At 47.9% G+C, this 14,379-nt stretch overlaps 1 pseudogene; it reads right to left on the reverse strand.

Moving 5' to 3' along the window:
* LOC121581369 overlaps window positions 1–14,379 on the reverse strand; it is a 207,231-nt pseudogene that overhangs the window by 6,616 nt on the left and 186,236 nt on the right.

A 14,379-nucleotide genomic window follows, 5' to 3' on the forward strand; every position in this document is an offset into this window, starting at 1 on the left:
TGGGAACACTTTGTGGCCATCAGCAGTGACATAAAAGGGATGTTCCATCAAGTCCGCATGCTACCGAAGACCAGCCTCTTCTCCAGTTTCTGTAGCGAGACCTAAACCGTGATGATTACCCTGAGTGGCAGGTTTTTCCCTTTGGGACAACATGTAGCCCCTGCTGCGCCACGTTTTCCCTTCAGAAGCATGTTTTCGACCACAGTGAGCCCGAAGAAGATGTGCGCTTCTCTGTAGAACGCTGTTTATATGTAGACAACTGTCTACAAAGCCTCCCCTCTGAGGATGAAGCCAAGAAACTGGTGGACAAGCTGAAGAACCTTCTTGCTGAGGGAGGATTCGATCTACGCCAGTGGGCCAGCAACCTTCAAGCAGTCATCGGACACCTACCTCAAGAGTCCAGGTCGGAGAGCAGTGAGCTGTGGTTTACCCAGGATGGCGTGGAACCCCAAGAGGGCACCCTTGGAAAATGAAGGCAATGTCTGTCTGATACTCTCGGCTACAACCACGGTCACATAGAGAAAGTTGAACCCACCATGCACAACATATATCAGATCCTTGCCAGCCAGTACGATCCACTCGGCTTCATCGTCCCATACACCACAGGGGCCAAGGTTGTGGTCCAGAGGCTCTGACAATATCACACACGGCAAGACGCTGTCTCAGCTTTCAGAACACAACCGTTGGAGTCAAGGTCCTCCATTCCTGTGGCAGGTCCAGTCATCCTGGCCGAGAAGACCAGACCAAGTACCTCCTGATGAAGCAGAGGAGCTGCGGAAGCCTACCTTCTGTGGACTCCAGTCAGCGGACATCAAGTCGTCTATCCCTGATGTTGCCCAGTTCAACACTTTCCAGGAGCTGGTGGAAGGCACAGTGCAGTTGCTACATGGGGTGGCCAGTAGTGCCAACAGCCCTTCAGCTGACAATCCAGTAGTGCCAACAGCCCTTCAGCTGACAATTTCAAGCAGGCAGAACTCAAAGTACTCAGACATGCTCAGTCTGAGAGCTTCCCAGAAGACCTCTCCCTACTTGAGGCAAGCAAGCCAGAGTCTCCGAGCAGCCGTCTGGTGACGCTGGTCCCAGAGTAAGACAACGACACCGGACTGATTCATGTTGGAGGTCGCCTTCGGAGGTGTGACCAGCTGTGCCCTGATGTTCTTCACCCAGTAGTTCTGAACCCAGGTCATCCGCTCACCAGGTTGCTGATCAAGAAATATGATGAGCAGCTGAGGCACCCGGCCCAGGGAGGGGGTTTGCTGAGTTACGACTGCAGGAAGTGGCAAGGCCAGCCTGATGTGCCTAGGATGGCTGACCTGCCTCCAGCATGACCGCGGCTCCACAAGCCTACATTCTATTCTACAGGCATGGACTGCATTGGACTGTATATCATCAAGATTGGCGGAAGAAAAGAGATGGGGCATCATCTTTAAGTGCATGACCACCTGGGCTGTACACGTGGATCTACTGACGAACATGGACTCCGATTCGTTCCTAATGGCGTTGAGACGCTTCATCGCTCAAAGAGGAAAGCCCTTTGAGATCCTGTCCGATCGAGGTACAAATTTCAAGGGAGGGGAGCGAGAGCTAGAGGAGGCCTGCATGACTCTTCACCAACAGCTCCAGGAACAGTTAGCCAGTCAGAAGATTCGCTTCGCCTTCAACCTACCAAGTGCACCACACTTTGGAGAATGCTGGGAGAGGGAGCTCAGATCCATCAAGACTGCCCTGCAAACCACCTTGGCGCACAGTCCATCTCCGAAGAGGTGCCGAGGACTGTCCTAATTGAAATAGAAGGGATCTTGAACTCCAAGCCCTTGGGATATGTGTCGTTGGACATCACAGATCTGGATCCAATCACTCCTAACTCTCTTCTCATGGGACGGCCAGACTCGTCCCTACCACAGGTGGTCTACCTAGAGTCTGAACTGCTCAGTTGCAAAAGATGGAGACACAGCCAGGTTCTAGCCGACCATTTCTGGCACTGCTTCACACGGAACTACTTACCTGCCCTTCAAACCCGCCATAAGTGGCACAAGGATAAGGAAGACCTTGTGGTTGTGATGGTTGTAGATGATCAGTCTCCTAGGGCACTCTGGCAAGTTGGAACTGTCAAGTCACTTATCCCTGGAGCAGACGGGAAAGTGAAGATCGAATTCAAGGACATAACCTACGTCAGGCCTGTTGCTTGACTCATCCAGCTGCCCGCCCTTCCTTAAGAAGCTACTGTCCAAGGTTTTTCTTTATTTTTACTATTTTTACAGATTCTTCAAATAGCCACCCTTTGCCTTGATGACAGCTTTAAACACTCTTGGCATTTTCGCAACCAGCTTCACCTGGAATGCTTTTCCAACGGTATTGAAGGAGTTCCCACATATGCTGAGCACTTGTTGGCTGCTTTTCCTTCACTCTGCGGTCCGACTCATCCCCAACCATCTCAACTGGGTTGAGGTCGGGGGATTGTGGAGGCCAGGTCATCTGATGCAGCACTCCATCACTCTCCTTCTCGGTAAAATAGCCCTTACTTAGCCTGAAGGTGTTTTGGGTCATTGTCCTGTTGGAAAACAAATGATAGTCCCACTAAGCCCAAACCAGATGGGATGGCGTATCGCTGCAGAATGCTATGGTAGCCATGCTGGGTAAGTATGCCTTGAATTCTAAATAAATCACCGACAGTGTCCCCAGCAAAGCACCCCCACACCATCACACCTCCTCCTCCATGATTCACGGTGGGAACCACACATGCAGAGATCAACACCGACTGGCTGGTGTTGCCCGGATCTCCCCATCTGATAGCGGAGTCGAAGGAGCACAGCATGAGGAGAAAGGCAATCAACGATGGTTGCATGGTCTACACTCCCAATGAGAGGCCCGGAGCAGATACAAACAACGAATAGTTACGCCGTACTGGAGCCTGATCTTATTGCACCTTTGCCGCTGGCAAGCCTGTGTCTGCGGCCGCTGTGCCTACTAGTACGATATCAAAGTCAACGTCGGCAACATTCCGTCCCTGCTCTGGATCGAGCAGGGCTTCTCCATCTGTCGGAGGCCTGCACCAGACGCTGGGAGCAACGGGCTCAAGTTATCCTGCCTCTCGCCCATCCGTAAAGTGTTCTCCGAATCCTGTGAAGCGTGGGAGTGGCCGGATTTCCTCGTCCTTCTCACAAGCCGTGATTTTGGGCAGCTCCATGGTAAGAAATGTGACCGTTCCTGGTGCAAAATCAATGTCCTATCCCGAGCTCGTGTAAATTACATTACATTACTAAGCTGCTTGCGAATGTACAACGTCAGGAGATGGAAATTCGATTCTATCGTAGTCCATGTGGGTTTTAATGACATTATGTAGAGGAGCTCTGAACAGTTGAAACTTGATTTTAAAAGAGCTGATTGACTCTCTGCTAGACACCAACAAAAAACCAATCATATCTGTTCTGAGTCGTGGCATTGAATGCTTTAGCAGGATACTTGCACTTCACAACTGGCTACGTCATTATTGCAGCTCAATGGGTGTAACTTCTGTTGACAATTTCGATACCTTTTGGAAACAAAACACGTTTTATAAGGAGGATGGGATCCACCCAAATCATTTGGGTTCCTGGATCCTTTCACAGCATTATAAGGCTGCGTTGAGACAATGACTTATTAATGACCCAAGCCCAGCTCAACTGTTGTCATAATGCTTCAGCAAATGTACATTACCCCAGGGGCGTCGGTAGACACAATATAAGTCACCTAATTTATGTCCCTCTAACTGCCCTGAATGCCTCTGCTGATCCTACAACTAATGTATAAGGTTGTAAGAACCAGATTTATACTGTTAGGACTGAGCCGGTGTGGCCTAGGATGAAGTCCACTGTTTGCAACTCACCCTGCACTAACATAAAGAACATGAACATATCTACTGCTGCTAAGCTTCCCAGTAAAGCAATAAAAACAAGTAAGCATCCCAGAAGAAAAGTGCTCAAAATAGCCCACGTTAAACATATGTAGCTTAAGAAACAAGGTTCATGAAATCAATAATTTGCTAGTAACAGATAACATTCATATTCTAACTATCTCTGAAACTCACTTAGATAATACATTTGATGATACAGTGGTAGCAATAGAAGGTTATAACATTTACAGAAAATATAGAAATGCCAATGGTGGAGGTGTTGCTGTATAATTTCAGAACCACATTCCTGTGAAGATTAGAGAGGATCTCATGTTAAATACTGTTAAATACAGGTTAATCTGCCTCACCTAAAGACAATTCTGGTGGGAAGCTGCTATAGACCACCAAGTGCTAACAGTCAGTATCTGGATAACATGTGTGAAATGCTTGATAATGTATGTGATATCAATAGAGAGGTATACTTTCTGGGTGATTTACAGTGGCTTGCGAAAGTATTCACCCCCCTTGGCATTTTTCCTATTTTGTTGCCTTACAACCTGGAATTAAAATGTATTTTTTGGGGGTTTGTATCATTTGATTTACACAACATGCCTACCATTTTGAAGACGCAAAATATTTGTTAATTGTGAAACAAACAAGAAATAAGACAAAAAAACATAAAACTTGAGTGTGCATAACTATTCACCCCCCAAAGTCAATACTTTGTAGAGCCATCTTTTGCAGCAATTACAGTTGCAAGTCTCTTGGGGTATGTCTCTATAGCTTTGGCACATCTAGCCACTGGGATTTTTTGCCCATTCTTCAAGGCAAAACTGCTCCAGCTCCTTCAAGTTCAATGGGTTCTGCTAGTGTACAGCAATCTTTAAGTCATACCACAGATTCTCAATTGGATTGAGGGTCTGGGCTTTGACTAGGCCATTCCAAGACATTTAAATGTTTCCCCTTATACCACTCGAGTGTTGCTTTAGCAGTATGCTTAGGGTCATTGTCCTGCTGGAAGGTGAACCTCCGTCCCAGTCTCAAATCTCTGGAAGACTGAAACACTTTTTTGGTCACTACATGATTCCATATGTGCTATTTCATAGTTTTGATGTCTTCACTATTATTCTACAATGTAAAAAAAATAACTTTTGACTTTTTACTCAAACCATCCGCAGGCTGGATTGGACTTGATCCGACCCGCAGGCCGTATGTTTGAAACCCCTACTTTGCAGTCTAGTCCTCCATACCTCTGTCTGCACCATGGCAGGTCTCTGGGTGCGTAGCGTCTTGACGGTCTGGAAGAGATCCACCACCCATTCGTACCTCATCCTCTCCAGCACGATACTCAGAGTGATGAAGACCCCGGTCCTGCCCAACCCGGCACTGAGAAAGAGGAACACAGACATTTACACACACTTCATAGTCCCAGTCGGTATTACGTAATAAAAAGGAATTCCCCTAGACCACGTCCAGAAATTTGGAGAAATCAACATTCTTTCCTATTGACCCCCATTGTAAAAGAGGCAACTTCGTAGTAGATTTGTTGTTATACAGAAATAACAAAACATGCTGAAAAGCTGCTGTGTTGTTCAATGTACATGTCCAGTGGTTCCTCAATTAAAAGTTTTTAGATTATGCCGCGGGACATTGAGGTAAATTGTGGTATAGTACGTTACACTGCGTCACTGCTTCATTGCTCCAGACCACTGCGAGGGGAGTTGGAGATCTGATTATGCTTTTGGGTACAGTTTAAAATGTTGGTCCCCAGGCGCTAAATACTATGACTATGTCCGTTTGTTTGTGTTGTTGCTCTTGGCTAGCTTAATGTTTTGGTTGGGAGCTATCTAGCACTCACTCACTCAAGTGGCTGCTAGCATCGTCATGAAAAAGGGGCTTGAGGAAGCCCTACAATATTATGTTAGGGAGCAGGCAATGTTGAAAAGTAATCTTTAGACATGTACTTTTCTTAAATGTAGTTTCGTAATTGACTAAATCAAGCACACAACAAGAGAATTGCATTTGAAAAAGCTAAAGTTTTTGCTGTGAGCCAATGGGGTAACCTAGGTAACCACAGGTTGTTTTCCCCACAGGCGGGCAGGGTCGTGATGTTCTGTCTAATACCGATTGGGTCTATACACCTTGTATCTGCACACATATGAACACACACCTTGCCATACACAAAGATACACTGAAATGTGTAATGTGAAATGTGACAGGAATGGCTGGGTAGCTACCTTAAATTTAGCAGTGAATACGACCCCAGGTGACAGGGCTTCATTTGCAAAGAGTGTGGATGGGGCAATATTAGTATTATTCCAATAAAGATTGATGTCCATTGAAGAGGAGGTTATTATGGCTTCCCAAAAGTTTGTAGTGCTTATTCTATTGGCTGTTCAGCCAAGGCTCCTTACCTGCAGTGAACAGTGATTGGTCCGTCCTGACCAAACTGCTCCTTGGTTTTATGCACTTGGCCAATGAAATCAATGAACCTTTCCCCGGTCTTTGGCACTCCTTGCTCTGGCCAATCAGTGAACTGGAATTGGCGGATCGTCCTGGATTGACCATCCTGAGGGAACCAATAGGAGGAGTATGTTAGAGAAGCAGTCGCTGAGTGGAATGGTATTGAATACATCAAACACATGGTTTACATTTGTTTGATGCCATTCCATTCGCTCCGTACCAGCCATTATTATGAGCCGTCCTCCCTCAGCAGCCCCTCCACTGATCTCTATAGAACATTAACTCCATTTTACATTTGCATTTTGTCATTTAGCAGACACTCTTATCCAGAGCAACTTACAGTCAGTGCATTCAACTAAGGTAGGTAAAAACAACCACATTGCAAGTAAAACTTTCTTCAAAACAGGTGCTCTAACCCTCCCTCACTCACCCTTGCGTCAGTGACTTTGAACTCTCGTAGGATGTATTGGGGCATGTTGTACTCAGCCATGGGGTCCACTACAAAGTACTGGTATCTGGCTGAGCGCTCCGCAGGCCAGTACTGATGACATTTCTCCTGCAGAGGGACACACAACCAGGGTTAGAACAGGGTGTGTGTGTGTGTGCGTGCGCGCATCTTTGCGTGAGTGCGTACAATCTGTATGTGTACTGTATCTGTGTGTGTGTGTGTGTGTGTGTGTATGCATACGGTGTGATTGTGTGGTGTGTGTGTACCGTATCTGTGTGTGTGTGTGTGTGTGTGTATCTTACCCGTCCCATCTCCCTGATTTTGGTGAGCATGACCACTATGGTAGAGTTATGTTCCCAAAGCATCCTCCAGAAGTCTTCAGTGGTCTCAGACAGAGGGCCCTGAGTGGCCAGGTACGCCTTCTGTTGTCTGGGGAGAGGAGAGAGAAACAGACTGTAAGAATACAGCTACACAGATAACAACTAACTTACAAAGTAGCCTTCTGTTGTCTGTGGAGAGACAGGAGAGAGAGAGACACACTCTGTTAGACTACCACTCTGTCAAAACCCCCTTCCTACTAACAATCATCTTTGAAACTAACTGTAAGTCGCTCTGGATAAGAGCGTCTGCTAAATTACTAAAATGTCAAATGTAAGGTTATGTTTTCTGACTGACTTCAATTCTGGCAATGAACCTCTGCGCACTGTCTGTAGGTGGCAGTAGAGTGCCATGCAACACAGGGTACCATGCAACACGCACACGCATGCCGCACACACACAGAGAGAGGGGGAAAGAGGTAGGGAGAGAGAGAGAAAGAGAGACACGGGTGAACAACTAATGAAGGTGCTGCAGGCTAGGCAATAATGTGGAACCAGGAGATTAGAGTGATGCTCTGGGCCCAGCTCCTCCCACACAAATAAAGAAATATAACAACAGAGCAGAGCAGAGGAGAAATATAAAAGGAAACTAGCAAGAGAGAGGAGTAAAATAGAGAGAGGATGGATGGGAAGAGGAGAGCAAGAGATGAGAAGAAAGAAAGAATGAAAGAAGCACTCTTTATTCCTGCTGGTCATCAGAGAACATAGTAGGACATCCTCTTTTTCCTTCTCCACTGGGGTGTGAAAAGGAGAACAGAACACTGACCTCTCTGTCTGAGATTTACCACACGCACACGCACACGACTGCCTTGTGCCTAAGGTACAGTCTGATACCTCAGCCTAATGATGATGCCATCTCCCTGTCAAGAAGTGTAGCATAACCTGGATACACACACACACACGCACACTTCATTAAAACACACCCTCTTGTTAGTGGGAGCAGTGGTCATTAAGCTATTTACACAGTGACGAAGCAGTCTGGGTCTCTAGGGAGCACCTTTCATTACACTGATAAGGATGAGAAACAGGCTGTGTGTTAAAGTTTATGGGATGAATGGGAAGAGGAGGAAGAACCTGTGTGTCTGAGCCTCCCCCTCCCCATATGGACTGGATGACATATCACGCTCACACACTCCCTCCTTGTCTATCTTCTGTCTGACTACATTCTGCTATTTCAACTTAATGTTACAACAATCTGCTCTCCTTTTCTCCTCCCTCTCTCCACCGTCAAAGTGATCAGCTGTCATCTCTTACCTCTCTTCACATCTCCACTCTTATCTCTTTCCATCTCTCCACTGTGAGAGGCCTCATTTCATCCCTGTCCTTTCAAGAAGGCTCTTGGCCTTATTAGCTAATGGGGGCAAGTGATGACAGCCCAGCCCACCCTTGGACTGATCCAAACCCCTATTAACTAGCCTATGATTCCATAGACAATGCATAGAATGCCCTGTAGTTCTGCTCACTTACCTGTATCCGTCAATGCAGCTGGCGTTGATGTAGTCAGACCCCCTCCACTCCTCTGATAGGCTGCAGACACACGCGTGTCGACTCGAAGGGCATGATGTTCACCAGCCGGTTCTTGAACTTATTGCAGGGCAGGTTGGCACTGATGAACCTGGAGGTGTGGGCTTTGGAGTTAGCCAGTCTCTGTGAGCGAGGGAGGGAAGAGAGGAGGAGAAGAGAGATGTAGAAGAGGAGATGGTATCAGTCACATGTACTTAATTTACGGTGATTCATTTGAGAGGGATAGTCCATATTACTTTCTCAGGGCAGGTGATTAAAAGCATGCAAAATGCCAGCACACGGAGCACTATATCTAATAGTAATAGGCTGGTACAGTATAGTATTGATGGGTGTAGTGGATACAGTATACTAGGTTTAGTCACAGCGACAGTACCCAGATCAGGCCAACATACATCAGAGCCCTGCTGTCCTCTCATGGGTGGGAGTGGTTAGGTGTGACATGACTGGCTCTGTGCTGGGCCTTGCAGCTCTCACACCACAGATTGACAGAACAGGACAGAGACCTGGCGTTGCTGTGTGTGTTTGTGTGTGTGGTGGCCAGACTGCCTGTTTGGCTGTAGCCCTACAACTCACCATCACCCCCTCTCTCTCTCTCTATTTCCCTCCATCTCTTCCCCTTTCTTCCTGCCCTCTGTCTCTCTACTTCTCCCCTCTCTCTCTCTCTATTTCCCTCCATCTCTAACCCCTTTCTTCCTGCCCTCTGTCTCTCTCACTTCTCCCCTCTCTCTCTTGCTCTCTCTCTCTCTCTCTCTACTTCTCCCTCTCTCTCTCTCTCCCTCTCTCTATTTCCCTCCATCTCTTCCCCTTTCTTCCTGCCCTCTGTCTCTCTACTTCTCCCCTCTCTCTCTCTCTCTACTTCCACCTCTCTCGCTCTATCATTAGATGATAGATCACTGTAGATAATGTGGATGTGTAACGTTGGTCTCTTCATCTAGCTAGCAGGAAAGAGAGTAGACACCTGCTGTTTCCATTACCCACACTTCAAACAGGACAAATAAGGTCATAAAGACACTAATTACAGAATGAACAAACGGGAGGCAGAGAGGAAACTACTAAACTGTCACTGTCCAATCACAGGGTGGAGAGAGGGTGGGGGACCAATGAGGTAACAGCTCGGCACTCCAAGTAAGGAGTGTATATTTATGTTCTAGTTATGTAGATCTGTAGCAGCTGATTCAAAGAATCAATCATCAAGTCCTTGCGTGGTTGAATCAGGAGTGCTAGTTCTGAGATAGAACTAAAGAAATATACAGTAAGAAAGAAATATGCAGTAATTTGGGCACTTGAAGAACAGCTTTGGAAGCACTGACTTAATTAGAGCATGTCCTAAGGGTTAGTTTGAGAATGGGTCATTATACAGTAGTTACCTTAAACTCAAGCTCCATGGCGGTGACGGTCTCCCCTGTGGGCGGCTGGGTGAGTTTCTGGATGTGTGCGTACAGGTTGCGTGCGGGGACCTCAGTGAGGCCACAGGTGGCAGCCTCTAGCAGGGCCTCGTGGATAAAGACGTACTGGTCCTCCGTCTGCACCATGTAGTTTCTCTGGGCTCTCATACACGTCACATGGCCGTAGATATCCACTGACTTCTCATGCTTCATACGCTCCAGCATGGCCTCAATCACGATCAGGCAGCCTGTTCTACCCACGCCCGCACTGAGGGAAGAGGCGGGCGAAGAGATATAGGGAGGGAGGAGAAACGGACAGAGAGAGAGAGAGAGAGAGAAAGAGAGCAAAAGAGAGTGAGGAAGAGGGTTAATATTACTATACTGCATATCAAACATGCACTGAGGGAGGAGAGAGAAGGGGAAACGTTAGGTAGACCTAACTCAATTCAATTCAATAAAACGTTCTTAATCCCTGAGGGGCACCATCAGGGTTATTATACCTGTTACAGAGTGCGACGTTATTTTTAAGTTCTCAAACCACTTTTCTGGGGGTGTGCATCTTCAGACAACTCTATTACAATAGTAGTAACTGACAATAATAACTATTAACGTTACTGTGATAGCTAACCTGTTTCTTTTATCATAGCATTCTTCCATGACATTAATTCTGCCATTCTGTTAACACTGTTGCCTAACCAGTTTTACTATAGTAATCTACCAGCACACCTTTAACACTGCTGTTTAACCTACCTGCAATGTACCACCATGGGCCCAGCATCTGGAGGGTTGCAGGCTTTGACCCGTCGTAGGAAGGCCAGGATGGGGGTGGGGTACGCTGGTACCCCGTGGTCCGGCCACACCATGAACTGGAACTGGCGAATCTCACGCTTCTCACTGGAACCATTCTAGAAGAGAGACAGAGTCAACGAAGGGAACAAGAATGTCATGGTGTTTATAGTGTGTGTGTGTGTGTGTGTGTGTGTGTATGTATGTGTGTGTGTGTGTGTGTTTTGCAGCGGTAGAGGGGTTTGAAGTGAAAAATTCAACCAACCATGAGATGTGAGTTAGTAGAATGACAAATTGTGCAAATTGTGATTAAGGAGGAGTGCAATAGAATGGAGATAAGAGAAAAAGGAGAGAAATACAGAATGGAGAGGATGAAACAGAGGTGCTTCCATATACAGTAAGTAAAGTGCAATGGAAGTTAACACTCACATACAGAACAGCACGCTAACACCCTGTCACCGTCGTTAGAGTGAGTGGACCAAGGCGCAGCGTGATGAGCGAACATACTTATATTTATTTAATGAATACACGATAAACAACAAACGATAACGAAACGTGAAGTCCTTGGCTACAAAATAAACCATACGGAACAAGATCCCACAACTACTGTGGGAAAACAGCCTGTTTAAATGTGGTTCCCAATCAGAGACAACCAGCAACAGCTGACACTCGTTGCCCCTGATTGAGAACCACTCTGGCCAACATAGAAACAGAACAACTAGAATAATAAACATAGAACACAAAACACATAGAATCTACACACCCTGGCTCAACATATAGAGTCCCCAGAGCCAGGGTGTGACAGTACCCCCCCCCCAAAGGCGCGGACTGCGACCGCGCCTCAACATAAACCAAACAGGGGAGGGCTGGGTGGGCATTCCTCCTCGGAGGCGGTTCCGGCTCCGGGATTGACCCCCACCCTTCAACCAATCCCCCCGTAGCGCCCCTGGTCCGGTCTGGCCCCGCTGTCTGGAGCTGGACTGGACATCGTAGGAGCAGATTGCTTAGGCTCCGGTGTGGAGCAGCTGACCGGTACCTGACCAGGCACCGGTGACCCAGGCACAGGTTGTGCCGGACTGACGACGCGCACTCCTGGCTTGGTGCGTGGAGCAGGAACGGGCCGGACCGGGCTGACGATGCGCACACCTGGCTTGGTGCGTGGAGCAGCAACGGGCCGGACCGGGCTGACGATGCGCACCCCTGGCTTGGTGCGTGGAGCAGGAACGGGCCGTACCGGGCTGACGATGCGCACCCCTGGCTTGGTGCGTGGAGCAGGAACGGGCCGTACCGGGCTGTGGAGACGGATTGGAGGCCTGGAGTGAAGAGCTGACACAACCCGTCCTGGCTGAATGCCTACCTTCACACACTCTGTGTGAGGCACCAGCACAGGACGTACAGGGCTGTGTACACGTACTGGCATAACAGCACGTGACACTGGCGCAGGATATCCGGGACCGAGGAGGGGCACTGGAGACCACGAGCGCTGAGCCGGCACACTCCGTCCTGGCTGCATGCCCACCTTCGCACGACACGTGCGGGGTGCTCGCACAGGATGTACCGGACTATGCCGGACCACTCGTGGCACAGTACGCAGCTCCGCATACCCCGGAACCTGCCCAGACACATGCTGCCATGCCTGAGTACGGGGAGTTGGCTCTGCTCTACATCCAGGCTCCGCCAACCTGCCTTCCGGCCCCCCAAACCCGGTGGCCTCCTCTCCTAATCTCCCAATTCGCCCTGTGGCAGCCTCCTGCTGCCCCATCACCCATGCCGTGTGCCCCCCCCTAAAAATGTATTGGGGGTGCCTCTCGCCTGTCCGACCACGGCCCGGTTGGCGCCGCTTCTCCTCTCCTGCCTGGGTCTCCCCCTTCATAGCCTTCCGGTACCGGACGGCCTCCTCCTCCGTAATCTGCCCCCAACCGAGGAGGACATCCACTAGAGTTACCTCCTGCGTGTGTTCCTGGACATGCTGCTTGGTCCTGGTGTGGTGGGATCTTCTGTCACGGTCGTTAGAGTGAGTGGACCAAGGCGCATCGTGATGAGCGAACATACTTATATTTATTTAATGAATACACGATAAACAACAAACGATAACGAAACGTGAAGTCCTTGGCTACAAAATAAACCATACGGAACAAGATCCCACAACTACTGTGGGAAAACAGCCTGTTTAAATGTGGTTCCCAATCAGAGACAACCAACAACAGCTGACACTCGTTGCCCCTGATTGAGAACCACTCTGGCCAACATAGAAACAGAACAACTAGAATAATAAACATAGAACACAAAACACATAGAATCTACACACCCTGGCTCAACATATAGAGTCCCCTGAGCCAGGGTGTGACACACCCACCCACACACAAATAGAGAGATTGAGAGAGAGCGAGATTAAGAAAGAGAAAGAGATCGAGAGAGAGAGAGAGAGACAGAGAGAAAAGAGAAAGACAGAGAGGGATTGAAAGAGAGCTCGAGAGAGATAATCCTTACCTTGTACAGGGCGAAGGTACGTACGCTGTATGTAGCCAGCTCTACTGTATCCAGCATGGTCACCTGTATCATCCCGTACGTCTCTGTCCCTCTGACTGGCCAGTACTGGTCACACTTCACCTGGTAGAGGAAGGAAACAGTCAGTTCCAACAGGAAGACAAATAGGACGCTCCAGAGTTTTACCTGCGCTAGAAAAGTATTGAGGCTATATAATAGGTTATAATGAGGGTCCAGAGTCTTTCCTAGTCAGTTCATGTTGGTGTTGAAATTAGACATGGTAAATACTGTATGAAGCTTCTCAGTAACAATATTGCGCAATATCTCTCCAACGCCACATGGCGTACCAGCTACCACTATCCCTCTGTGGAACAGGCTGAACATTCTGAACAGATCGACAAGCTGCGTTATCAACCCAGACGTTACGGTTATTTTCAATTAGCTAATTGCCGGCTGGATCATCAGTATCCTTTGTTTATGTTTGCCTCTACCCGCAATGTGTTGTTAGCTATCCAGACAGCTCTGTTCTGCAATGCAGGGATATGACATAATGTAATGTTTTCGAAAATGGCACCCTATGGACCAATAAGACTCTGGTCAAAAATAGTGCACTATAGGGAATAGGGTGCCATTTGGGATGCATTGAATGTGATGTGTCTAATTCATCCAGACATGGCGACTAGTGGGGGACAGCTGGGAGACCACCTGGACACATCAGTCTGTGGACAAACCTTTCACTGAATCAGGCCTGATGGTAGAGGGGCCAGGGCTAATCACTAGGGCTAACGACTATATACCATGACAGATGCACACAGACCAGACCTGACACAACCCAAATTCACACCTGGGTTCAAATAGTATTTGTTTTCTTTTCAAATACTTTCAGCGTTTGATTGAGCTTACCTTGGAGTGCCAGATAGGCAGAGTTTGCACTTTTGGGAGTATTCAGTTTAGTTCCATTCTGACAGGCAAGCTCAATCAGTGGAGACTGCTAAGGGGAGGACAGCTCATAATAATGGCTGGAATGGAGTCAATGGA

The sequence above is a fragment of the Coregonus clupeaformis genome, chromosome 14 (assembly GCF_020615455.1).
Source record: "Coregonus clupeaformis isolate EN_2021a chromosome 14, ASM2061545v1, whole genome shotgun sequence".
NCBI lineage: Eukaryota > Metazoa > Chordata > Actinopteri > Salmoniformes > Salmonidae > Coregonus > Coregonus clupeaformis.